Below are 27,500 nucleotides of genomic sequence, written 5' to 3'. Positions count from 1 at the left end.
TATCCCTGGATTGGATTTTCACCCTTTTTGGGATCTTATCAAGCCGAAATCAAAGTTAGGATGGGCAAACAAACATGAAAGCATTTGCATGGCATCGCTGGTTGAGTACTCGTCTCACCAGCTCAGCGAGGTTTGCATGCGGATGGAGGAAATATTAGCATTGCGATCAGATTATGTCTTAGCCAGGAGAGTCTCGGTTAAAAGTGCTGGGTCATGCCTAAGGTGCCACCCAGGCAATTGGCACTGTGGCTTAGCTGGTGAAAGCACCTGTCTTGTAAACAGGAGATCCTGGGTTCAAATCCCAGCAGTGCCTGTTGTGAGTTTCATCTCTTGGTACACCAGACAAGGTCTGGGTCCAACTGCACGAGGAGCTCAAGGCTTAAGTGCTTGTGGGCTCAGGTTGTGGCAGGGTATCTTGCTTTCAGCCAAGATTTCTGCTCAGTTTTCATGTGTTTTCCACAGGTAGATACCTGTCCATGGAGCTCAAGCAAGGTAGCTCTATTCATCCCACAGAAGTGAATGAACACTGGCATTTTGATTTGCAAGAATTGAATCATTTTCTGAGTAGCCGTGGAACATTTGCCTGATGTTGGTTACATTTAAATGAGGACAATGGCTGTCAATAAGCTAGTATATATATATATATATATATATATATATATATATATATATATATATTGTTACGTCCCAGTCTAGGGTTGGGCCGTACAGCAAATGATAGGTTCGGGGTTCTATTTTAAACTGTGTGAACAAGGTTGGATATAATGGTGTAATATACCGGAAAGAAATAGACAGGCACTTTAGCTGGCAAAAAGACAGGGTTTGTATTGCTTTACACAAAGCAAACAAAAATACTGACACATCACCAGGATCAGCTTCAGGGTGGACCCAGGCCAAAATAATAAACAAAACAGGTATCTGTATTTTACAAGCTTGTTTACCTAAACAAAACACAAACAAAAATACAGATAACTTACCTATCTCCCTAAACCAAAAACAGTGGATAAATTCCCTTTTCCCCAAAACAAATGGCAGCCACACCCCTACTACTGGTGCGTGCACAAACATAAAGTGAAAGTATTCACAAAAAATATATACAACAAAAACCAAGCAAACAAACCAAAAGGGACAAGCAATAATCAAAGTCAAAGGGTTGCAATAAAGTCAAAACCAGGGTACACAAGCCAATATCAAAAACACCAAAATAACAACTCTCTCTCCAAAAGAATCAACGCCTCGCCTACACGCCTCCTCAATCCCGGGTCTCTCTCCGGTTTATAACTGGTCCACTCGTTGCTGACGTCACGCAGGGCGGAAGTGCACGTGTGGAAGGTCAGCCAGCCGCTGGTGTAGTGTCAGTCGAAAACCTGGAGTGGAATGGGAGCGGAGCCGAACCTGGACACGCTGTAGTGGCAGTCGGAAAACTTGGAGTGGAATCAGGAGCGGAGCTCGACCTGGGCACAATATACACACGCTACAAAGCACAGAAGCCTAAACACACACAGCGCGACCAAAATGTTGCGGGTTGTAACATTTCCCCCCACACACAAATGTGAACTTCTAAGTTCACCTAACTTTTATTCAAAACCACAAAACGAGGAATGGTTTGATTGGGCTTACCCACAAGTTGACGATCTACAATATTGAGCTACATGTCTTTTCATACCAGGCCATACAAAATATTTTAACGCCCTCAAGTAGGTTTTCCGTACGCCCACATGACCAGAACAAGGATGGTCGTGAGCCAACATGAGAACTTCGTTGCGAAGTTCTTGAGGGACTACAACCTGATATACATCACTCGAACCATTCAAAGAATAGGGTGGTGACCACTTTCGCATTAAAACTCCATTTTCCAAGAAGTAAGCAATTGGGTGCTTCTCCAGCTCTCCTTTCTTCACCGCAGTCTCAAAACAATGGGTTAGCGAAGGGTCGGCCTTCTGAGCTATCGCCAACTTGGCACGAGTTATGCGAAGTTTGGCATCTGGTTTCGAAGTAGCCTTTGGAACATCAGTAAATTTCACACTGGGGTTAAGCTGAGGCAGGCTTTCCTCAATGGTTTCCTCCTGGCATAAGAAAGAGTCAGACAAATCTACTACATCACTCAATTTCTTTTGCTGAGCACGCGTTAACACACAAGCAGGAAATACTGAAGGAATCTAAACTTCTAACTCTGGACAATCAGTAATCGGCTCAGATACAACCTCTGGAAGCGGAAAAATTTGGTTTCCAGCAATGTCATTCCCCAGAATGAATGAAATACCACTAACTGGCAATGCTGTACGAACGGCAACTTTAACAAAACCAGAAAAGCTTTTGGTTTCTAGATACAAGTTATGCAAAGGTGCCTGAATTACAGTCATACCAATGCCTTGAATTAACACATCACTCCCTAAATAAGAAGCTTCTGAAGAGGGTAATGCATTTTCCAAAATAAACGATTGAGCAGAACCGGTATCCCTCAATATTTTAATGGGGTTTCTTGTTTGACCAGCAACTAAAGATACATAACCAGAAAATATAAAAGACTCAAACACCGATTCCCCAGTAAACTTAGCCAGCAGCCCTGCAGCATTTACCTTTTTGCTAGCAGGCTGCTGACGAGCCACCTTACGCTTTAACACCGGACAGGAGGCAATTAAGTGACCTTTTTCGTGGCAATAATAACAGTTACGGGATTCAGGCGAAGGGCTAACTGGAGAGCGAGCTTGAGCAGTTCTGTTTCGTGACTTCAATTGACGCAAGGAAGAATTACTATGAGACATGGGCATATTAAACACAGTCTTAGAAAAGACATCAATCTTCTGTTCATTTAAATACACAACTAGCTGCTCTGGAAGACAAGACTTAAACTCTTCTAGTAGAATCAATTCTTTAAGCTGCTCAAAACGTCTTACATTACTTGCAGAACACCATTTTTCAAAGAGCAAGCATTTCTCACAAGCAAACTCAACAAATGTTTGGCTATTTGGTTTGACTGCAGCTTTAACCACATCATAATCAAGGCTCTGTTCCAAAGAAAGAGCAGAGCATGCTTCTTGTCCTTTTCCTGTTAATTTACACTGCAGTAACAGTGTCCACAAACTTCTTGGCCATCTTAACGTGGTTGCAATTTTTTCAAACACTGCGAAATAAGAATCAACCTCCTTCTCTCTAAATATAGGCACTAGACCCACATGTCAGCTGACATTAAAAACAGGCTGGCTTACCGGTGAGGACTGGAGTGGAGCAAGTGGTGATGCCAGCGCACTGGAGACATCAGCTCCAACGGGACTGGGGGAAACTGCTGCAGGAGAACCAAACTTTCTTGGCAACGGCACAGGCTTTCGACTGGGTCCACTGAATCGGTCGGGCGTTCAGGTCAAATAGCCCCCAATTCCTCCCCATGCTCTGCTACTGTTCTTGTGTCACTGGCCCTTGGGAGAGGTGGAGTACCCACTCCCTCAGAAACTTGAGTCACGTGGTCTCCTTGTCCAGAAGGCCAACCTTTGTCGATAATGCTGATCTTTTTGAAGGAATTCACATACCATGGGCATATAAGACATTCATTCATCCAAGATAAAACTTTAGAAGCAGGGCTGTTCAGAAGAGTGATCCTGGTAACAACTTTCACTGCATGTGAAGGTCAGAATCCCTTTTTTTTAGGGAAGAAAATGTTGAAAACATGGCAGTTAAACAGAAATCTTAATGGTTCGATTGATCTCAGCATAAATACTGGACAGGTTATCAGTCAGTGTGAAAGTTTAAAATTCTCATGACCAACCTCACCACTTGAAAGGGTTCACAAGTGCTTGGTTTCTTCAAATGTGTCAAACAATGGACGAGCATTGGGAAAGGATGGGTCATCAGAGCATCAGACTTTTAATCTAAGGGTACAGGGTTCAAGTCCCTGTTCAGGCGTTACCTTGGTGATTAGGAAAAAAAGAGTGTTTGGCACAAGTTGTTCAAAGCAATTAAGAGGGTTAGTTTGGATTAAGAAATTCTCAAAGGCTGAAAATTGGAAATTGCAGACTACTTCAAATTCAAATTTTATTTGTCACATACACAGTCATACACAGTACGAAATGTAGTGAAATGCTTACACGACTGCCAGTGACCTTAAAAAGAGAATTAAAACTTATAAGTAATAAATATCAATATAAGAAATATGATAAAAAATTTAAATAAAAATTTAACTAGAAAAAATACAACCTGAAAATAGAAATATATTGTATACATAGAACTATAATTTTGTGCAAGTATGCATAGAAAAAGTGACTTTGTGCAATGGTTATTAAAGTGACTTTGTGTAATGGTCCAGAATGTAAACGTGAACATGTAGTGTAGATGTGATGTGCGTGGAGTTGTCCATAGTGTCCATGGATGTATAGAGATTGATTGATTGATTTTGAGAACTGTGAAAATATTGTGTTAGTTTTGCCTAGTGGTGTGGTTGAGAGACCTTATCGCCTGCGGGAAGAAGCTCCTCCTCAGTCTCTCTGTGTTGGCCCTCAGGGAGCGAAATCGCTTCCCAGACCGCAACAGAGTAAACAGTCCATTGTTGGGATGGCTGAGGTCCTTCACGACCTTCCTGGCCTTGGTCCAGCACCGCTTGGTGTAGATTGAGTGCAGGTCAGGGAGCTCGATGCGGATGATGCGCTCAGCTGATCGCACCACCCTCTGTAGAGCTCGTCTGTCCTGCATGGTGCTGTTCCTGAACCAGGTCGTGATGTTTCCTGTCAGGATGCTCTCTATGGTGCAGGAGTAGAAATTCCTGAGCACCTTGGAGGGCAGTCTAAAGTCTCTCAAGCGTCTGAGGTGGTACAGACGCTGCCGGGCCTTTTTTACCACGGTGTTGATGTGACAGGACCATGTCAGGTCCTGCGTGATGTGAACACCGAGGTATCTGAAGCTGTCCACTCTCTCCACTGGGCTCTTGTTGATGATGGGGGTCTGGTAGTTCCTCTCCTGTTTTGTACTGAAGTCCACTATCAGCTCCTTTGTCTTACTGACGTTCAGGAGGAGATTGTTTCTCTGGCACCAGTTTTCCAGATTTTCAACCTCCTCCAGGTAGGCCGTCTCATCGTTGTTGGTGATCAGGCCCACCACGACAGTGTCGTCAGCAAACTTGATGACGGTGGTGGAGTTGGTAGTGGCCACGCAGTCAGAGGTGTACAGAGAGTACAGCAGGGGGCTCAGAACACAACCCTGGGGGGCTCCAGTACTGAGAGTGATGGAGGCTGAGACATGGCCGCCCATCCTTACTGCCTGTGGTCTGCCAGTCAGAAAATTGGAGATCCACTGACACATGGATGAGCTGAGTCCCAGGTGCTCCAGCTTGGTGGTGAGTGTGGAGGGAATTATGGTATTAAATGCAGAGCTGTAGTCGATGAAGAGCATTTTCACATAATTCCCCCTCCGAGTGTCCAGGTGAGTGAGAGATGTGTGGAGGAGATGTGAGATTGCATCGTCTGTGGAACGGTTTGGACGGTATGCAAACTGTAGTGGGTCCAGTGTGTCTGGTAGTGAAGAAATGATGAAGTCTCTGACCAGGCGTTCAAAGCACTTCATCACTACTGAGGTGAGGGCTACAGGGCGATAGTCATTGAGGGAAGCAGGATGAGGTTTCTTTGGGACTGGAACAATAATGGACTCTTTGAAGCATGTGGGGATCACCGACTGAGATAAAGAGATGTTGAATATCTCAGTGAACACAGGTGCTAGCTGGTCTGCGCAGGCTCTGAGAATGCGGCCTGAGATGCCATCTGGTCCTGCTGCTTTCCTGGTGTTCACTCTCTTGAAGGCTCTCCTCACTTCGTGCTCGGTGATGATGAACGTGCTTCCGGTGCTGGCAGTGACTTCCTGTCTGCAGCCATTAGCGCCGCTAGCATGCCTGCGCAGACCAGCTAGCGTCTGTGTTCACTGAAATATTCAACATTTTAACTCTTTATCTCAGTCGGTGATCCCCACATGCTTCAAAGAGTCCATCATTGTTCCTGTCCCCTGATTATCGCCCTGTAGCCCTCACCTCAGTAGTGATGAAGTGCTTTGGGCGCCTGGTCTGAGACTTCATAATTTTTTCACTACCGGACACACTCGACATATCAAAGTTTGCAAACCGAAAGACTTTTGTATTTCTTTATATTCATATTTATTTCTTACGTATACGTTTTTTTTAGTAATTAGGTCAGTGAGTTGTTACCTGAGCGCTGTCATCTTTTATCAAGAGGTTGACACAAACATGCATGGTCATCCTAGAGATTGGATGAAATTTAAATTTCTACCACGAATGTTGTTTCGTTTTACTGTGTACTAACTGTATATGGTTGAAGTGACAATAAAGCCTACTTGAACTTGAACTTGTGGAGAGCCTTCAAGAGAGTAAACACCAGGAAAGCAGCAGGACCAGACGGCATCTCAGCTCATATTCTCAGAGCCTGCGCAGACCAGCTAGCATCTGTGTTCACTGAAATATTCAACATCTCTTTATCTCAGTCAGTAGCCCTCACCTCAGTAGTGATGAAGTGCTTTGAGCGCCTGGTCTGAGACTTCATAATTTTTTCACTACCGGACACACTCGACATATCAAAGTTTGCAAACCGAAAGACTTTTGTATTTCTTTATATTCATATTTATTTCTTACGTATACGTTTTTTTTAGTAATTAGGTCAGTGAGTTGTTACCTGAGCGCTGTCATCTTTTATCAAGAGGTTGACACAAACATGCATGGTCATCCTAGAGATTGGATGAAATTTAAATTTCTACCACGAATGTTGTTTCGTTTTACTGTGTACTAACTGTATATGGTTGAAGTGACAATAAAGCCTACTTGAACTTGAACTTGAGGAGAGCCTTCAAGAGAGTAAACACCAGGAAAGCAGCAGGACCAGACGGCATCTCAGCTCATATTCTCAGAGCCTGCGCAGACCAGCTAGCATCTGTGTTCACTGAAATATTCAACATCTCTTTATCTCAGTCAGTAGCCCTCACAGATGCCATCTCAGTCAGTAGCCTGAGATGGCATCTGTGAGGGCTTTATCTCAGTCAGTAGCCCTCACAGATGCCATCTGGTCCTGCTGCTTTCCTGGTGTTCACTCTCTTGAAGGCTCTCCTCACTTCGTGCTCGGTGATGATGAACGTGCTTCCGGTGCTGGCAGTGACTTCCTGTCTGCAGCCATTAGCGCCGCTAGCATGCCTGCGCAGACCAGCTAGCGTCTGTGTTCACTGAAATATTCAACATTTTAACTCTTTATCTCAGTCGGTGATCCCCACATGCTTCAAAGAGTCCATCATTGTTCCTGTCCCCTGATTATCGCCCTGTAGCCCTCACCTCAGTAGTGATGAAGTGCTTTGGGCGCCTGGTCTGAGACTTCATAATTTCTTCACTACCGGACACACTCGACATACTAAAGTTTGCAAACCGAAAGACTTTTGTATTTCTTTTTATTCATATTTATTTCTTACGTATAATTTTTTTTTAGTAATTAGGTCAGTGAGTTGTTACCTGAGCACTGTCATCTTTTATCAAGAGGTTGACACAAACATGCATGGTCATCCTAGAGATTGGATGAAATTTAAATTTCTACCACGAACCTGTTTAAAAACGCCAGCAACACACGCCGCCACACACAGAGGGAGCAGCTCATGACCTCGACGTGATTTGAACACGCAACCTTCTGATCTGGAGTCAGACGCGCTACCGTTGCGCCACGAGGTCCTACATTGCCAGCAGAAGCTTATTGGCTAACCTGTCTGATTTCCCCCCTCCATGAATATCAAGAGCGTTTTTCGTGATCAAATGGCAGTGTGAGTGTGACAACTTGTACCTAAATCTCCAAGTTGTCCAAGCTTCAAGATGGGGATGCTCAGATTTGGGGAACTCAAGACAATTCACAGCCATGACTTGACCTCCTCCTCAAAACAAGACTTTTTCTTTGCCACTTACTGTGCAGCATGTAAAATGAACCATAGAATCAAACAAAATGACCAGATTTCATGCATGTTTTGTTAAACACCAAGTGAGGCCTTTTTTTATTCAAATCTGTACTGGAAAACCTTATTGGATCTTTCCAATACACACAAGTGTACTGGTTGGCTTAAGTTCAGGATCTTTAGGCTTCAGACTGAAACCACGTTCACGTTTTACCTTAGCAAAACAGGAAAGCAGTTTAGAGAGCAACCTCTCCAACCATCTATGGGCAATGCTGCAAAATACAGACAGAAAGATGAAATGAACCTATAAGTCATGATCAATGACAACTTTTCATACCCAATCGTCAAATAGAAGCTGATTTCTTGACTTCAGCAATCAAACGTGCTGGGACATCTCAAAAGAATTTTTCAGCATCCGTGAAAAGGAAGTTCAGCTCAGAACCTGTAGCCTTTATTTTGGCACCCTGCTCCGGGCTTTGCCTCAACAACACAACCATGTCTACATAGTCCAAAATATCGAAGAAGCAAGCGCTTGATGAAGATAAGTGCCAACTTCTTCACTAGCAAGCAAAGCTATGCTGTGAGAAGTCAAGGATATTGATGCAGATCCATACAACTGCAACAATCATCTGTTGGTGCGAAAGCTATCCCTTTCTTGCCTTTCTTACAGCCAGAGTTGAATAACTTTGCAAGTCAGACAGGGTTCTGTGGCAAATTCCATGGTGAAATTAGGGCATTCTGTCGACGCTGTTGACAGCTTGTGGGATCAGCACCTGCCATAGTTGTTTGCATTTGGTGGAATTTGATTAGTAGCAACAAAAAAAGCATCTGCCTAATGAACTTGAGCATCCATGAATCTTGGAGAGCCTGAAAAAAAACACCCTGGTTGGCTCTGTGGCGCAATGGATAGCGCATTGGACTTCTAGACTCAGCTGTGGAGCTATTCAAAGGTTGCGGGTTCGAGTCCCGCCAGAGTCACTAACTAGTTACCTTCTTTTCATCCACACACCATGTCTAAAATTAAATCTTTGGTCAGGAATCCCTGTTCAAGATGCATTTTTCTATGTGCCATATTTGATTGAATGACTTGTCAGCTGAATTTAAGAAATATCATTGTTTTCCACATGTTTCTGCCCATTTGTCCCAAATCAAGCCCTCAGCTCAACTCCAGCTTCAACAAAAGGTTACGACATTGATTCACGCAATCCTTATGGGACAAAGAGCCAAAGTCCACAGCAGCAATCTGATGAACGCTTGCTTGCTTTTAGATGTGCATGGCATGTGGATTTTAAGCCATAACCTTTTGTTTGCTGTGGCTTGTGTGCCATTTACAGATCTAAAACTTGACATTTTCTTGAGGATTTTCACCCTTTTTGGGATCTTATCAAGCCGAAATCAAAGTTAGGATGGGCAAACAAACATGAAAGCATTTGCATGGCATCGCTGGTTGAGTACTCGTCTCACCAGCTCAGCGAGGTTTGCATGCGGATGGAGGAAATATTAGCATTGCGATCAGATTATGTCTTAGCCAGGAGAGTCTCGGTTAAAAGTGCTGGGTCATGCCTAAGGTGCCACCCAGGCAATTGGCACTGTGGCTTAGCTGGTGAAAGCACCTGTCTTGTAAACAGGAGATCCTGGGTTCAAATCCCAGCAGTGCCTGTTGTGAGTTTCATCTCTTGGTACACCAGACAAGGTCTGGGTCCAACTGCACGAGGAGCTCAAGGCTTAAGTGCTTGTGGGCTCAGGTTGTGGCAGGGTATCTTGCTTTCAGCCAGGATTTCGGCTCAGTTTTCATGTGTTTTCCACAGGTAGACACCTGTCCATGGAGCTCAAGCAAGGTAACTCTATTCATCCCACAGAAGTGAATGAACAGTGGCATTTTGATTTGCAAGAACTGAATCATTTTCTGAGTAGCCGTGGAACATTTGCTGATGTTGGTTACATTTAAATGAGGACAATGGCTGTCAATAAGCTAGTATATATATATATATATATATATATATATATATATATATATATATATATATTGTTACGTCCCAGTCTAGGGTTGGGCCGTACAGCAAATGATAGGTTCGGGGTTCTATTTTAAACTGTGTGAACAAGGTTGGATATAATGGTGTAATATACCGGAAAGAAATAGACAGGCACTTTAGCTGGCAAAAAGACAGGGTTTGTATTGCTTTACACAAAGCAAACAAAAATACTGACACAACACCAGGATCAGCTTCAGGGTGGACCCAGGCCAAAATAATAAACAAAACGGGTATCTGTATTTTACAAGCTTGTTTACCTAAACAAAACACAAACAAAAATGCAGATAACTTACCTATCTCCCTAAACCAAAAACAGTGGATAAATTCCCTTTTCCCCAAAACAAATGGCAGCCACACCCCTACTACTGGTGCGTGCACAAACATAAAGTGAAAGTATTCACAAAAAATATATACAACAAAAACCAAGCAAACAAACCAAAAGGGACAAGCAATAATCAAAGTCAAAGGGTTGCAATAAAGTCAAAACCAGGGGTCCGTTCTTCGTACGTCGCTTGACACATCCGAGATGAACGGACACATCTAAGATGAGATCATCGTGCTAATTACGATCTGGCTAAGTTGGTTCTTCGAGCTCACCTGTTGTTGATGATTAGTATAGCTGGACTGAGTTGTCTAGGATTATTGCACGCTCGTGCGTTGGTTTAAAAGGCGATATGCATCGACAGTAGAAACACTGATCACAAGCCCTTTGATTGGTTGACGAAATGGAAAAAGAGCGGCTCAACTTTTTTTTGTAACACCTGTTATACGCTGAAATGCCCCTCTGCCATGGATTGCCCCCCCTACATAATCGCTTTCAAATATTATATTAGAACATAAATTCATAGGTTAATGGTTTACAAATTACAAATTACATGAGACAATAAAATAAAATAAGCAATATGAAAATAAATATGTCGTATATGAAAAAATAAAAATATTATGTATACTTTTATATTGTTTATTTTATAATAAAATTAGTTTTCGTCCAATTCATCATTATAAAAGATTAATTTTTAACATATATAAATATTTATTAGCATATTTTTATGACAAACCCCTGAAAAATAAATGTTAAAAAAAAAACCTGTCTCATGCCTAGGGTTTATTATAATAGTAATATCATATTTGATAATACTAAACCTATGAATTTATGTTCATATATAATATTTGATAGCGATTGTGTGTGTGTGTGTGTGTGAGTGGGGGGGAGTCCATGGCAGGGTGCATATACTTTTCTTTTTCCACGTGAGTCAGTCGTGCTCTTTAACCAATCAGATGTGACCTCGCCATTTCAACCAATCATAACCCGCCAGGAGCGCAGGCTAAATCCTGTTTACATGAAATAAACCTGCTCCCGAGCAGGTTCAAGCTTACGGATATGTTGCTATGACAACAAATGCTAGAAGCGCTTCGAAGAACGAAACAATCCAAGATCAGGACAAATCCACAACAATCAAATCCAGCTAACTGCGTTAGCGACGTACGAAGAACGGACCCCAGGGTACACAAGCCAATATCAAAAACACCAAAATAACAACTCTCTCTCCAAAACAATCAACGCCTCGCCTACACGCCTCCTCAATCCCAGGTCTCTCTCCGGTTTATAACTGGTCCACTCGATGCTGACGTCACTCAGGGCGGAAGTGCACGTGTGGAAGGTCAGCCAGCCGCTGGTGTAGTGGCAGTCGAAAACCTGGAGTGGAATGGGAGCGGAGCCGAACCTGGACACGCTGTAGTGGCAGTCGGAAAACTAGGAGTGGAATCAGGAACGGAGCTCGACCTGGGCACAATATACACACGCTACAAAGCACAGAAGCCTAAACACACACAGCGCGACCAAAATGTTGCGGGTTGTAACATTCCCCCCCACACACAAATGTGAACTTCTAAGTTCACCTAACTTTTATTCAAAACCACAAAACGAGGAATGGTTTGATTGGGCTTACCCACAAGTTGACATGTGTGACACGATCTACAATATTGAGCTACATGTCTTTTCATACCAGGCCATACAAAATATTTTAACGCCCTCAAGTAGGTTTTCCGTACGCCCACATGACCAGAACAAGGATGGTCGTGAGCCAACATGAGAACTTCGTTGCGAAGTTCTTGAGGGACTACAACCTGATATACATCACTCGAACCATTCAAAGAATAGAGTGGTGACCACTTTCGCATTAAAACTCCATTTTCCAAGAAGTAAGCAATTGGGTGCTTCTCCAGCTCTCCTTTCTTCACCGCAGTCTCAAAACAATGGGTTAGCGAAGGGTCGGCCTTCTGAGCTATCGCCAACTTGGCACGAGTTATGCGAAGTTTGGCATCTGGTTTCGAAGTAGCCTTTGGAACATCAGTAAATTTCACACTGGGGTTAAGCTGAGGCAGGCTTTCCTCAATGGTTTCCTCCTGGCATAAGAAAGAGTCAGACAAATCTACTACATCACTCAATTTCTTTTGCTGAGCACGCGTTAACACACAAGCAGGAAATACTGAAGGAATCTAAACTTCTAACTCTGGACAATCAGTAATCGGCTCAGATACAACCTCTGGAAGTGGAAAAATTTGGTTTCCAGCAATGTCATTCCCCAGAATGAATGAAATACCACTAACTGGCAATGCTGTACGAACGGCAACTTTAACAAAACCAGAAAAGCTTTTGGTTTCTAGATACAAGTTATGCAAAGGTGCCCGAATTACAGTCATACCAAATCCTTGAATTAACACATCACTCCCTAAATAAGAAGCTTCTGAAGAGGGTAATGCATTTTCCAAAATAAACGATTGAGCAGAACCGGTATCCCTCAATATTTTAATGGGGTTTCTTGTTTGACCAGCAACTAAAGATACATAACCAGAAAATATAAAAGGCTCAAACACCGATTCCCCAGTAAACTTAGCCAGCAGCCCTGCAGCATTTACCTTTTTGCTAGCAGGCTGCTGACGAGCCACCTTACGCTTTAACACCGGACAGGAGGCAATTAAGTGACCTTTTTCGTGGCAATAATAACAGTTACGGGATTCAGGCGAAGGGCTAACTGGAGAGCGAGCTTGAGCAGTTCTGTTTCGTGACTTCAATTGACGCAAGGAAGAATTACTATGAGACATGGGCATATTAAACACAGTCTTAGAAAAGACATCAATCTTCTGTTCATTTAAATACACAACTAGCTGCTCTGGAAGACAAGACTTAAACTCTTCTAGTAGAATCAATTCTTTAAGCTGCTCAAAACGTCTTACATTACTTGCAGAACACCATTTTTCAAAGAGCGAGCATTTCTCACGAGCAAACTCAACAAATGTTTGGCTATTTGGTTTGACTGCAGCTTTAACCACATCATAATCAAGGCTCTGTTCCAAAGAAAGAGCAGAGCATGCTTCTTGTCCTTTTCCTGTTAATTTACACTGCAGTAACAGTGTCCACAAACTTCTTGGCCATCTTAACGTGGTTGCAATTTTTTCAAACACTGCGAAATAAGAATCAACCTCCTTCTCTCTAAATATAGGCACTAGACCCACATGTCGGCTGACATCAAAAACAGGCTGGCTTACCGGTGAGGACTGGAGTGGAGCAAGTGGTGATGCCAGCGCACTGGAGACATCAGCTCCAACAAGACTGGGGGAAACTGCTGCAGGAGAACCAAACTTTCTTGGCAACGGCACAGGCTTCCGACTGGGTCCACTGAATCGGTCGGGCGTTCAGGTCAAATAGCCCCCAATTCCTCCCCATGCTCTGCTACTGTTCTTGTGTCACTGGCCCTTGGGAGAGGTGGAGTACCCACTCCCTCAGAAACTTGAGTCACATGGTCTCCTTGTCCAGAAGGCCAACCTTTGTCGATAATGCTGATCTTTTTGAAGGAATTCACATACCATGGGCATATAAGACATTCATTCATCCTAGATAAAACTTTAGAAGCAGGGCTGTTCAGAAGAGTGATCCTGGTAACAACTTTCACTGCATGTAAAGGTCGGAATCCCTTTTTTTTAGGGAAGAAAATGTTGAAAACATGGCAGTTAAACAGAAATCTTAATGGTTCGATTGATCTCAGCATAAATACTGGACAGGTTATCAGTCAGTGTGAAAGTTTAAAATTCTCATGACCAATCTCACCACTTGAAAGGGTTCACAAGTGCTTGGTTTCTTCAAATGTGTCAAACAATGGACGAGCATTGGGAAAGGATGGGTAAAGCTGCTTTTTGTGAGGGATGGCACACCTTCCAGAGCATGGATAGCTCAGTCGGAGCATCAGACTTTTAATCTAAGGGTCCAGGGTTCAAGTCCCTGTTCAGGCGTTACTTTGGTGATTAGGAAAAAAAGAGTGTTTGGCACAAGTTGTTCAAAGCAATTAAGAGGGTTAGCTTTAATTAAGAAATTCTCAAAGGCTGAAAATTGGAAATTGCAGACTACTTGCCAAGGATTTCCTGGTGGAGACTTACTCTTAGGAGATTGTCTTATGCTCAGGAAGGTCACCAAGGGATGGAAGTCCCACAAGTACAAGATGGCGCCAGTGAGGTCGGCTGCTGTCACGATGTCCAGTCACGCCAAACTTTCATCAGCATATCACCTGTCCCACCAGGGGCGAAAAGACACTCAACCACTGCTACGCTACAGTCAAGGATGGCTACAGGGAACAATCTCGTCCACCGTTTGGTAAATCTGACCATGCCGCTGGCCAAAATACAAACAAAGGCTGAAACAGGAAGTGTGGGTTCAGAGGAAGGTCGCGCGCTGGACGGACCAATCAGTGGCTGCGTTACAGGATGCACTTGATGACGCAGACTGGGACATGTTCAGAAACAGCTCTGATGATGTCAGTGTGTTTATGCAAACGGTTGTGGGATTCATTGGGAAACTAGCGGATGATACCGTGGAGAAAAAGACTATTAGGACGTTTCCCAACCAGAAGCCGTGGGTGGATAAAACCATCAGCGACGCTCTGAGATCTCACACCGCTGCCTACAACGCAGGACTTGCGTCGGGGGACATGGACCCGTACAAAGCTGTGTCACATATTGTGCGAAAACGGTGAAAGAGGCGAAGCAGCGCTACATATGGAAACTAAAGTCACAACTTCAACAGAGTGACTTTAGGAGCCTGTGGCAGGGACTAAGGACAATAACGGACTATAAAACAGCAACAACCGATATGGCGAACGCGGACGCGACCCTGGCTGACCAGCAGAACACATTCTATGCTCGCTTCGAGGCTGCAGCTAAAGACGCTAGCGATGCTAATGTTAGCGGCGCGACGGGCTGCAGACAGGAAGACACTGCCAGCACCGGAAGCGCGCTCATCATCACCGAGCACAACGTGAGGAGAGCCTTCAAGAGAGTGAACACCAGGAAAGCAGCAGGACCAGACGGCATCTCAGCTCATATTCTCAGAGCCTGCGCAGACCAGCTAGCATCTGTGTTCACTGAAATATTCAACATCTCTTTATCTCAGTCAGTAGCCCTCACCTCAGTAGTGATGAAGTGCTTTGAGCGCCTGGTCTGAGACTTCATAATTTCTTCACTACCGGACACACTCGACATACTAAAGTTTGCAAACCGAAAGACTTTTGTATTTCTTTTTATTCATATTTATTTCTTACGTATAATTTTTTTTTAGTAATTAGGTCAGTGAGTTGTTACCTGAGCACTGTCATCTTTTATCAAGAGGTTGACACAAACATGCATGGTCATCCTAGAGATTGGATGAAATTTAAATTTCTACCACGAACCTGTTTAAAAACGCCAGCAACACACGCCGCCACACACAGAGGGAGCAGCTCATGACCTCGACGTGATTTGAACACGCAACCTTCTGATCTGGAGTCAGACGCGCTACCGTTGCGCCACGAGGTCCTACATTGCCAGCAGAAGCTTATTGGCTAACCTGTCTGATTTCCCCCCTCCATGAATATCAAGAGCGTTTTTCGTGATCAAATGGCAGTGTGAGTGTGACAACTTGTACCTAAATCTCCAAGTTGTCCAAGCTTCAAGATGGGGATGCTCAGATTTGGGGAACTCAAGACAATTCACAGCCATGACTTGACCTCCTCCTCAAAACAAGACTTTTTCTTTGCCACTTACTGTGCAGCATGTAAAATGAACCATAGAATCAAACAAAATGACCAGATTTCATGCATGTTTTGTTAAACACCAAGTGAGGCCTTTTTTTATTCAAATCTGTACTGGAAAACCTTATTGGATCTTTCCAATACACACAAGTGTACTGGTTGGCTTAAGTTCAGGATTTTTAGGCTTCAGACTGAAACCACGTTCACGTTTTACCTTAGCAAAACAGGAAAGCAGTTTAGAGAGCAACCTCTCCAACCATCTATGGGCAATGCTGCAAAATACAGACAGAAAGATGAAATGAACCTATAAGTCATGATCAATAACAACTTTTCATACCCAATTTTTCATACCCTTCATTTGTACATTTGTACATACCCAACTTGTAGCCTTCATTTTGGCACCCAGCTCTGCCTCAACAACACAACCATGTGCAGAGACGTCTAGTAAACAGGAGATCCCAGGAAAGCTGAACAGGAGCGTTTAAATCCCAACAATGCCTCTTGCTGTGCACTTCTGTTGCTCTGCAGATCAGACTGGTTTCTGTGGAGAAAATTAAATCTTTGCTTTATGTCCGACCGTTAACAGCTCATGGGTTAAGGCAGTGGTTCTCAAAGTGTGGGGCGCGCCCCACTAGTGGGGAATAAAGACATGACAGGTGGGGCGCAATGAACGGGAGGGAATTAGTGGAAAATATATTTTTTTAAAGTGCCTAATTTAATTAATGCTTTTCTTCATTGACAATGAAAATCATAAACTTAAAACAAAACAAAGAAATGGGTCATTAATACAAGTAAATTAAAATATCATCAGTTCGGGGCCCGGGAGAAAAAGTGGAACCATAATGCAACAATAACGGTTTAACATCGGCCTGTTAATTGCAGAGGAACAATATAAGGAATCATTCACAAAGCGGGTCAGTAGCGTATGTAGTGGGCAATGGATAAATTTGTTACATGGACCGCAAAAAAAGCAGGTGATTCAGGGCAAGCAGACAAGAAAACGACAGGCAATAAGCCTAATCAATCAAAAATCCAGCCGAAAAGAAAATATGATGAAGCCTATCTTGCGCTTGGATTCACGGTGGGGATGGTGGGGGCAGAGGAGAGACCCATGTGTGTCTTGTGTCTTAAACCGCTGGCAGCAGACAGCATGAGACCCAACAAATTAAGAAGACACTTAGAGACAACACACCCCAGTCACATTAATAAGCCACTCGACTTCTTCGAAAGAAAGCTGGCAGAATACCGTGAGCAGGAGAATCGCATGGTAAAATCTGCATCGGTGAACAGCAAAGCACAAATGGCTTCATTTAAAGTTGCATACAGAATTGCCCAGTGCAAAAAACCACACACGATTGCTGAGCAGCTAATTGTCCCTGCTGCTGTAGACATGGTGTCGATTATGCTGGATGAGACAAGTGCAGCAAAATTGAAAGCTATCCCCCTGTCAAACGATACCATTGCACGACGTATATGCGACATTTCATGTGACCTTGAAGATCAACTCGTAGAAAAGCTCAAAGACACACGTTTTGCACTACAGGTGGATGAGGCTATTGACAGCAACAATGACTGTTTGTTTATTTCATATGTACGCTTTATAAATTCAGAGACCGTGAGAGCTGATGAGCTCTTTAAGATTCTTGACACTTACGTTACAGAACACAAGCTGAAATGGGAGAACTGTGTGGGCTTTTGCTCGGATGGCGCACAGACCATGGCAGGAAAAAGAAAAGGACTGCAAGCACTAATTAAGAAGGTTGCGCCAAATGCGCAATGGACACACTGTGTCATTCACAGGGAAGCGCTAGCGTCACGGCAGCTCAGCCCCGAATTAAACGAAGTCTTGACAGAGGTTGTGAGCGTGGTGAATTTTATCAAAACCCGACCCCTAAAAGGAGATGGGAGCTGATCATTCAGCTGTGCTGTTTCACAGTGAGTCGAGGTGGCTTTCCCGAGGAAAAGTGTTGTCACGAGTGTTTGAACTCAGAGTGGAGATTCGCATCTTTTTGGAGGAGGAGCGCATGTATGAGGCCGCAAGCAAGTTCAATGATGATGAATTTCTGATGAAACTGGCCTATCTCAGTGATGTATTTGGAAAGCTGAGTGAATTAAATCTTCAGCTTCAAGGCAGAGACAAGCACCTACCACACCTGGCAGACAAGATCACCGCATTCACCCGAAAACTCGAGATGTGGGACAGGCGCCTCGATCACGGCATTACTGATGTCTTTGAGAATCTGAGTGAAGTTGCTGAAACCAGTGATTCTGAAACCTCCACAGTAATCCCATGTTTTAAGCAGCACATCTCTTCCCTGAGAGAGTTATTTAAAAAATACTTCCCAAACAACAGTGCTCAGTATGACTGGGTTATGGATCCATTCAAAGCAACAGGTTGGTCTATTTTGCTATTTAATTTAATTTAATTGACTGACTATAACTATAACATTTATTATACTCATATATTGTACATACATTTAATTGATTTTGTATGCTACTTTTGGAATCTTTGTCTTTTATATGCAGTGACAAAGTATTTATTTATATTCTTTATGCAGCACCAGCCGGTTTCAGCTCTGCTGAACTGGACCAATTTATTGAGTTGACATGTGATTCCACTCTGAGACTGAGGTTTACAGGTCAGACACTGAGTGAATTCTGGCTGGGAGTGGAAAGGGAGCATCCACTCATCAGCCAAAGGGCTATGAGCATTCTTCTGCCCTTTGCCACATCTTATCTCTGTGAGATGGGGTTTTCAGCTGTTGCTTCACTGAAAACAAAGTACAGATCTCAGCTCAACATTGAGCATGACTTGAGGGTAGCAGTATCAAGCCTGCAACCACGTTTTGAAAAGATGTGCAGTACAAAACAGGCTCATTGCAGCCACTAATGCAGTGATAAGACTCACATGTTGATTCTGTTGTTCCTCCTGTTCTTGACTTGTTCATGGTTATTGCCAAATGCGTTTGCTCTTTTTTGCAGAGATGGCAAAATGACAAAGTAAGGCTAAGTTATAACAGTTGCACTTGTTGTTTACCTGTTTTGATCTTATTGATTTAAAAATTGATATTTCAATAAATTTGAAATTTTAAACCTGGCCAATTTCGTTTTCATTTTGTTGACAAGTGGGGCTTGAAAATTCACCCACCCCCTTAAGTGGGGAATGACCGAAAATGTTTGAGAACCACTGGGTTAAGGTCACACAATGACGATGACTAGAGCAGATAATTTCTTGCATTTGCATTGGTTTGGCTGCCTTCTTTTGACATATAATTTGACCTGTGGTTGCGATTATTCAGCTGTTGGGGACCTTTGCAAGCATCAAATCAAGTGTATGAGGCGCATTCACAAAAACGCAACAGAATAATGCTGCTGCCAAATCGTCATTCGTGTGGTTACATGATGTCTCGAATTTGTAGGACCTTACACCACAAAACGTTCAATCTATGGGTGATGAGGAGATACCTTATTTAATAGGTTATCTAGTGTATATGATGAGGTCTCCATGCTACAGTGCTATCCAAGCAGTGTCTACTGCAACAATCATCTGTTGGTGCGAAAGCTATCCCTTTCTTGCCTTTCTTACAGCCAGAGTTGAATAACTTTGCAAGTCAGACAGGGTTCTGTGGCAAATTCCATGGTGAAATTAGGGCATTCTGTCGACGCTGTTGACAGCTTGTGGGATCAGCACTTGCCATAGTTGTTTGCATTTGGTGGAATTTGATTAGTAGCAACAAAAAAAGCATCTGCCTAATGAACTTGAGCATCCATGAATCTTGGAGAGCCTGAAAAAGAACACCCTGGTTGGCTCTGTGGCGCAATGGATAGCGCATTGGACTTCTAGACTCAGCTGTGGAGCTATTCAAAGGTTGCGGGTTCGAGTCCCGCCAGAGTCACTAACTAGTTACCTTCTTTTCATCCACACACCATGTCTAAAATTAAATCTTGCCATATTTGATTGAATGACTTGTCAGCTGAATTTAAGAAATATCATTGTTTTCCACATGTTTCTGCCCATTTGTCCAAATCAAGCCCTCAGCTCAACTCCAGCTTCAACAAAAGGTTACTACATTGATTCACGCAATCCTTATGGGACAAAGAGCCAAAGTCCACAGCAGCAATCTGATGAATGCTTGCTTGCTTTTAGATGTGCATGGCATGTGGATTTTAATTCCTTATCCCTGGATTGGATTTTCACCCTTTTTGGGATCTTATCAAGCCGAAATCAAAGTTAGGATGGGCAAACAAACATGAAAGCATTTGCATGGCATCGCTGGTTGAGTACTCGTCTCACCAGCTCAGCGAGGTTTGCATGCGGATGGAGGAAATATTAGCATTGCGATCAGATTATGTCTTAGCCAGGAGAGTCTCGGTTAAAAGTGCTGGGTCATGCCTAAGGTGCCACCCAGGCAATTGGCACTGTGGCTTAGCTGGTGAAAGCACCTGTCTTGTAAACAGGAGATCCTGTGTTCAAATCCCAGCAGTGCCTGTTGTGAGTTTCATCTCTTGGTACACCAGACAAGGTCTGGGTCCAACTGCATGAGGAGCTCAAGGCTTAAGTGCTTGTGGGCTCAGGTTGTGGCAGGGTATCTTGCTTTCAGCCAAGATTTCTGCTCAGTTTTCATGTGTTTTCCACAGGTAGATACCTGTCCATGGAGCTCAAGCAAGGTAGCTCTATTCATCCCACAGAAGTGAATAAACAGTGGCATTTTGATTTGCAAGAATTGAATCATTTTCTGAGTAGCCGTGGAACATTTGCCTGATGTTGGTTACATTTAAATGAGGACAATGGCTGTCAATAAGCAAGTATATATATATATGTATATATATATATATATATATATATATATATATTGTTACGTCCCAGTCTAGGGTTGGGCCGTACAGCAAATGATAGGTTCGGGGTTCTATTTTAAACTGTGTGAACAAGGTTGGATATAATGGTGTAATATACCAGAAAGAAATAGACAGGCACTTTAGCTGGCAAAAAGACAGGGTTTGTATTGCTTTACACAAAGCAAACAAAAATACTGACACAACACCAGGATCAGCTTCAGGGTGGACCCAGGCCAAAATAATAAACAAAACGGGTATCTGTATTTTACAAGCTTGTTTACCTAAACAAAACACAAACAAAAATACAGATAACTTACCTATCTCCCTAAACCAAAAACAGTGGATAAATTCCCTTTTCCCCAAAACAAATGGCAGCCACACCCCTACTACTGGTGCGTGCACAAACATAAAGTGAAAGTATTCACAAAAAATATATACAACAAAAACCAAGCAAACAAACCAAAAGGGACAAGCAATAATCAAAGTCAAAGGGTTGCAATAAAGTCAAAACCAGGGTACACAAGCCAATATCAAAAACACCAAAATAACAACTCTCTCTCCAAAACAATCAACGCCTCGCCTACACGCCTCCTCAATCCCGGGTCTCTCTCCGGTTTATAACTGGTCCACTCGTTGCTGACGTCACGCAGGGCGGAAGTGCACGTGTGGAAGGTCAGCCAGCCGCTGGTGTAGTGGCAGTCGAAAACCTGGAGTGGAATGGGAGCGGAGCCGAACCTGGACACGCTGTAGTGGCAGTCGGAAAACTTGGAGTGGAATCAGGAGCGGAGCTCGACCTGGGCACAATATACACACGCTACAAAGCACAGAAGCCTAAATACACACAGCGCGACCAAAATGTTGTGGGTTGTAACATTCCCCCCCACACACAAATGTGAACTTCTAAGTTCACCTAACTTTTATTCAAAACCACAAAACGAGGAATGGTTTGATTGGGCTTACCCACAAGTTGACATGTGTGACACGATCTACAATATTGAGCTACATGTCTTTTCATACCAGGCCATACAAAATATTTTAACGCCCTCAAGTAGGTTTTCCGTACGCCCACATGACCAGAACAAGGATGGTCGTGAGCCAACATGAGAACTTCGTTGCGAAGTTCTTGAGGGACTACAACCTGATATACATCACTCGAACCATTCAAAGAATAGGGTGGTGACCACTTTCGCATTAAAACTCCATTTTCCAAGAAGTAAGCAATTGGGTGCTTCTCCAGCTCTCCTTTCTTCACCGCAGTCTCAAAACAATGGGTTAGCAAAGGGTCGGCCTTCTGAGCTATCGCCAACTTGGCACGAGTTATGCGAAGTTTGGCATCTGGTTTCGAAGTAGCCTTTGGAACATCAGTAAATTTCACACTGGGGTTAAGCTGAGGCAGGCTTTCCTCAATGGTTTCCTCCTGGCATAAGAAAGAGTCAGACAAATCTACTACATCACTCAATTTCTTTTGCTGAGCACGCGTTAACACACAAGCAGGAAATACTGAAGGAATTCCTGGGAGAGGTGGAGTACCCACTCCCTCAGAAACTTGAGTCACGTGGTCTCCTTGTCCAAAAGGCCAACCTTTGTCGATAATGCTGATCTTTTTGAAGGAATTCACATACCATGGGCATATAAGACATTCATTCATCCTAGATAAAACTTTAGAAGCAGGGCTGTTCAGAAGAGTGATCCTGGTAACAACTTTCACTGCATGTGAAGGTCAGAATCCCTTTTTTTTTAGGGAAGAAAATGTTGAAAACATGGCAGTTAAACAGAAATCTTAAATACTGAAAAGCATAAATACTGGACAGGTTATCAGTCAGTGTGAAAGTTTAAAATTCTCATGACCAACCTCACCACTTGAAAGGGTTCACAAGTGCTTGGTTTCTTCAAATGTGTCAAACAATGGACGAGCATTGGGAAAGGATGGGTAAAGCTGCTTTTTGTGAGGGATGGCACACCTTCCAGAGCATGGATAGCTCAGTCGGTAGAGCATCAGACTTTTAATCTAAGGGTCCAGGGTTCAAGTCCCTGTTCAGGCGTTACCTTGGTGATTAGGAAAAAAAGAGTGTTTGGCCCAAGTTGTTAAAAGCAATTAAGAGGGTTAGCTTGGATTAAGAAATTCTCAAAGGCTGAAAATTGGAAATTGCAGACTACTTCAAATTCAAATTTTATTTGTCATACACAGTACGAAATGTAGTGAAATGCTTACACGACTGCCAGTGACCTTAAAAAGAGAATTAAAACTTATAAGTAATAAATATCAATATAAGAAATATGATAAAAAATTTAAATAAAAATTTAACTAGAAAAAATACAACCTGAAAATAGAAATATATTGTATACATAGAACTATAATTTTGTGCAAGTATGCATAGAAAAAGTGACTTTGTGCAATGGTTATTAAAGTGACTTTGTGTAATGGTCCAGAATGTAAACGTGAACATGTAGTGTAGATGTGATGTGCGTGGAGTTGTCCATAGTGTCCATGGATGTATAGAGATTGATTGATTGATTTTGAGAACTGTGAAAATATTGTGTTAGTTTTGCCTAGTGGTGTGGTTGAGAGACCTTATCGCCTGCGGGAAGAAGCTCCTCCTCAGTCTCTCTGTGTTGGCCCTCAGGGAGCGGAATCGCTTCCCAGACCGCAACAGAGTAAACAGTCTATTGTTGGGATGGCTGAGGTCCTTCACGACCTTCCTGGCCTTGGTCCAGCACCGCTTGGTGTAGATTGAGTGCAGGTCAAGGAGCTCGATGCGGATGATGCGCTCAGCTGATCGCACCACCCTCTGTAGAGCTCGTCTGTCCTGCATGGTGCTGTTCCCGAACCAGGTCGTGATGTTTCCCGTCAGGATGCTCTCTATGGTGCAGGAGTAGAAATTCCTGAGCACCTTGGAGGGCAGTCTAAAGTCTCTCAAGCGTCTGAGGTGGTACAGACGCTGCCGGGCCTTTTTTACCACGGTGTTGATGTGACAGGACCATGTCAGGTCCTGCGTGATGTGAACACCGAGGTATCTGAAGCTGTCCACTCTCTCCACTGGGCTCTTGTTGATGATGGGGGTCTGGTAGTTCCTCTCCTGTTTTGTACTGAAGTCCACTATCAGCTCCTTTGTCTTGCTGACGTTCAGGAGGAGATTGTTTCTCTGGCACCAGTTCTCCAGATTTCCAACCTCCTCCAGGTAGGCCGTCTCATTGTTGTTGGTGATCAGGCCCACCACGACAGTGTCGTCAGCAAACTTGATGACGGTGGTGGAGTTGGTAGTGGCCACGCAGTCAGAGGTGTACAGAGAGTACAGCAGGGAGCTCAGAACACAACCCTGGGGGGCTCCAGTACTGAGAGTGATGGAGGCTGAGACATGGCCGCCCATCCTTACTGCCTGTGGTCTGCCAGTCAGAAAATTGGAGATCCACTGACACATGGATGAGCTGAGTCCCAGGTGCTCCAGCTTGGTGGTGAGTGTGGAGGGAATTATGGTATTAAATGCAGAGCTGTAGTCGATGAAGAGCATTTTCACATAATTCCCCCTCCGAGTGTCCAGGTGAGTGAGAGATGTGTGGAGGAGATGTGAGATTGCATCGTCTGTGGAACGGTTTGGACGGTATGCAAACTGTAGTGGGTCCAGTGTGTCTGGTAGTGAAGAAATGATGAAGTCTCTGACCAGGCGTTCAAAGCACTTCATCACTACTGAGGTGAGGGCTACAGGGCGATAGTCATTGAGGGAAGCAGGATGAGGTTTCTTTGGGACTGGAACAATATGGGCTCTTTGAAGCATGTGGGGATCACCGACTGAGATAAAGAGATGTTGAATATCTCAGTGAACACAGGTGCTAGCTGGTCTGCGCAGGCTCTGAGAATGCGGCCTGAGATGCCATCTGGTCCTGCTGCTTTCCTGGTGTTCACTCTCTTGAAGGCTCTCCTCACTTCGTGCTCGGTGATGATGAACGCGCTTCCGGTGCTGGCAGTGATTTCCTGTCTGCAGCCATTAGCGCCGCTAGCATGCCTGCGCAGACCAGCTAGCGTCTGTGTTCACTGAAATATTCAACATTTTAACTCTTTATTTCAGTCGGTGATCCCCACATGCTTCAAAGAGTCCATCATTGTTCCTGTCCCCTGATTATCGCCCTGTAGCCCTCACCTCAGTAGTGATGAAGTGCTTTGAGCGCCTGGTCTGAGACTTCATAATTTTTTCACTACCGGACACACTCGACATATCAAAGTTTGCAAACCGAAAGACTTTTGTATTTCTTTATATTCATATTTATTTCTTACGTATACGTTTTTTTTAGTAATTAGGTCAGTGAGTTGTTACCTGAGCGCTGTCATCTTTTATCAAGTGGTTGACACAAACATGCATGGTCATCCTAGAGATTGGATGAAATTTAAATTTCTACCACAAACGTTGTTTCGTTTCACTGTGTACTAACTGTATATGGTTGAAGTGACAATAAAGCCTACTTGAACTTGAACTTGAACAATGGACGAGCATTGGGAAAGGATGGGTAAAACTGTTTTTTGTGAGGGATGGCACATCGTCCAGAGCCTGGATAGCTCAGTCGGTAGAGCATCAGACTTTTAATCTGAGGGTCCAGGGTTCAAGTCCCTGTTCAGGCGTTACCTTGGTGATTAGGAAAAACAGAGTGTTTGGCACAAGTTGTTCAAAGCAATTAAGAGGGTTAGCTTTGATTAAGAAATTCTCAAAGGCTGAAAATTGGAAATTGCAGACTACTTGCCAAGGATTTCCTGGTGGAGACTTACTCTTAGGAGATTGTCTTATGCTCAGGAAGGTCACCAAGGGATGGAAGTCCCACAAGTACAAGATGGCGCCAGTGAGGTCGGCTGCTGTCACGATGTCCAGTCACGCCAAACTTTCATCAGCATATCACCTGTCCCACCAGGGGCGAAAGGACACTCAACCACTGCTACGCTACAGTCAAGGATGGCTACAGGGCACAATCTTGTCCACCGTTTGGTAAATCTGACCATGCCGCTGGCCAAAATACAAACAAAGGCTGAAACAGGAAGTGTGGGTTCAGAGGAAGGTCGCGCGCTGGACGGACCAATCAGTGGCCGCGTTACAGGATGCACTTGATGACGCAGACTGGGACATATTCAGAAACAGCTCTGATGACGTCAGTGTGTTTATGCAAACGGTTGTGGGATTCATTGGGAAACTAGCGGATGATACCGTGGAGAAAAAGACTATTAGGACGTTTCCCAACCAGAAGCCGTGGGTGGATAAAACCATCAGCGACGCTCTGAGATCTCACACCGCTGCCTACAACGCAGGACTTGCGTCGGGGGACATGGACCCGTACAAAGCTGTGTCACATATTGTGCGAAAACGGTGAAAGAGGCGAAGCAGCGCTACATATGGAAACTAAAGTCACAACTTCAACAGAGTGACTTTAGGAGCCTGTGGCAGGGACTAAGGACAATAACGGACTATAAAACAGCAACAACCGGTATGGCGAACGCGGACGCGACCCTGGCTGACCAGCAGAACACATTCTATGCTCGCTTCGAGGCTGCAGCTAAAGACGCTAGCGATGCTAATGTTAGCGGCGCGACGGGCTGCAGACAGGAAGACACTGCCAGCACCGGAAGCGCGCTCATCATCACCAAGCACAACGTGAGGAGAGCCTTCAAGAGAGTGAACACCAGGAAAGCAGCAGGACCAGACGGCATCTCAGCTCATATTCTCAGAGCCTGCGCAGACCAGCTAGCATCTGTGTTCACTGAAATATTCAACATCTCTTTATCTCAGTCAATAGCCCTCACCTCAGTAGTGATGAAGTGCTTTGAGCGCCTGGTCTGAGACTTCATAATTTCTTCACTACCGGACACAATCGACATACTAAAGTTTGCAAACCGAAAGACTTTTGTATTTCTTTTTATTCATATTTATTTCTTACGTATAATTTTTTTTTAGTAATTAGGTCAGTGAGTTGTTACCTGAGCACTGTCATCTTTTATCAAGAGGTTGACACAAACATGCATGGTCATCCTAGAGATTGGATGAAATTTAAATTTCTACCACGAACCTGTTTAAAAACGCCAGCAACACACGCCGCCACACACAGAGGGAGCAGCTCATGACCTCGACGTGATTTGAACACGCAACCTTCTGATCTGGAGTCAGACGCGCTACCGTTGCGCCACGAGGTCCTACATTGCCAGCAGAAGCTTATTGGCTAACCTGTCTGATTTCCCCCCTCCATGAATATCAAGAGCGTTTTTCGTGATCAAATGGCAGTGTGAGTGTGACAACTTGTACCTAAATCTCCAAGTTGTCCAAGCTTCAAGATGGGGATGCTCAGATTTGGGGAACTCAAGACAATTCACAGCCATTACTTGACCTCCTCCTCAAAACAAGACTTTTTCTTTGCCACTTACTGTGCAGCATGTAAAATGAACCATAGAATCAAACAAAATGACCAGATTTCATGCATGTTTTGTTAAACACCAAGTGAGGCCTTTTTTTATTCAAATCTGTACTGGAAAACCTTATTGGATCTTTCCAATACACACAAGTGTACTGGTTGGCTTAAGTTCAGGATTTTTAGGCTTCAGACTGAAACCACGTTCACGTTTTACCTTAGCAAAACAGGAAAGCAGTTTAGAGAGCAACCTCTCCAACCATCTATGGGCAATGCTGCAAAA

General features: G+C 43.8%; 8 non-coding genes across 8 annotated transcripts; 5 read left to right on the top strand and 3 right to left on the bottom strand.

Moving 5' to 3' along the window:
- The first annotated feature begins 239 nt into the window (after positions 1 to 239).
- Positions 240 to 313, top strand: trnat-ugu (transfer RNA threonine (anticodon UGU)). The gene has a single exon. It is a non-coding gene; the product is annotated as a tRNA-Thr (tRNA).
- Positions 314 to 7,624: 7,311 nt separating this feature from the next.
- trnaw-cca (transfer RNA tryptophan (anticodon CCA)) lies at positions 7,625 to 7,696 on the bottom strand. Its single transcript has one exon. It is a non-coding gene; the product is annotated as a tRNA-Trp (tRNA).
- A 1,103-nt stretch (positions 7,697 to 8,799) lies between these two features.
- trnar-ucu (transfer RNA arginine (anticodon UCU)) lies at positions 8,800 to 8,889 on the top strand. Its single transcript is given in 2 exon segments — positions 8,800 to 8,836; positions 8,854 to 8,889. It is a non-coding gene; the product is annotated as a tRNA-Arg (tRNA).
- A 607-nt stretch (positions 8,890 to 9,496) lies between these two features.
- Positions 9,497 to 9,570, top strand: trnat-ugu (transfer RNA threonine (anticodon UGU)). Its single transcript has one exon. It is a non-coding gene; the product is annotated as a tRNA-Thr (tRNA).
- A 6,146-nt stretch (positions 9,571 to 15,716) lies between these two features.
- On the bottom strand, positions 15,717 to 15,788 carry trnaw-cca (transfer RNA tryptophan (anticodon CCA)). The gene has a single exon. It is a non-coding gene; the product is annotated as a tRNA-Trp (tRNA).
- A 4,021-nt stretch (positions 15,789 to 19,809) lies between these two features.
- Positions 19,810 to 19,899, top strand: trnar-ucu (transfer RNA arginine (anticodon UCU)). The gene is given in 2 exon segments: positions 19,810 to 19,846; positions 19,864 to 19,899. It is a non-coding gene; the product is annotated as a tRNA-Arg (tRNA).
- Positions 19,900 to 25,378: 5,479 nt separating this feature from the next.
- trnak-uuu (transfer RNA lysine (anticodon UUU)) lies at positions 25,379 to 25,451 on the top strand. Its single transcript has one exon. It is a non-coding gene; the product is annotated as a tRNA-Lys (tRNA).
- A 1,482-nt stretch (positions 25,452 to 26,933) lies between these two features.
- trnaw-cca (transfer RNA tryptophan (anticodon CCA)) lies at positions 26,934 to 27,005 on the bottom strand. Its single transcript has one exon. It is a non-coding gene; the product is annotated as a tRNA-Trp (tRNA).
- Positions 27,006 to 27,500: the final 495 nt, after the last annotated feature.

This window comes from Clarias gariepinus, chromosome 5 (genome assembly GCF_024256425.1).
Source record: "Clarias gariepinus isolate MV-2021 ecotype Netherlands chromosome 5, CGAR_prim_01v2, whole genome shotgun sequence".
In the NCBI taxonomy this organism is placed as follows: Eukaryota; Metazoa; Chordata; class Actinopteri; order Siluriformes; family Clariidae; genus Clarias; species Clarias gariepinus.
The sequence above is the reverse complement of the archived record's forward strand: the minus strand, read 5'-3'. Positions and strand labels throughout refer to the sequence as shown.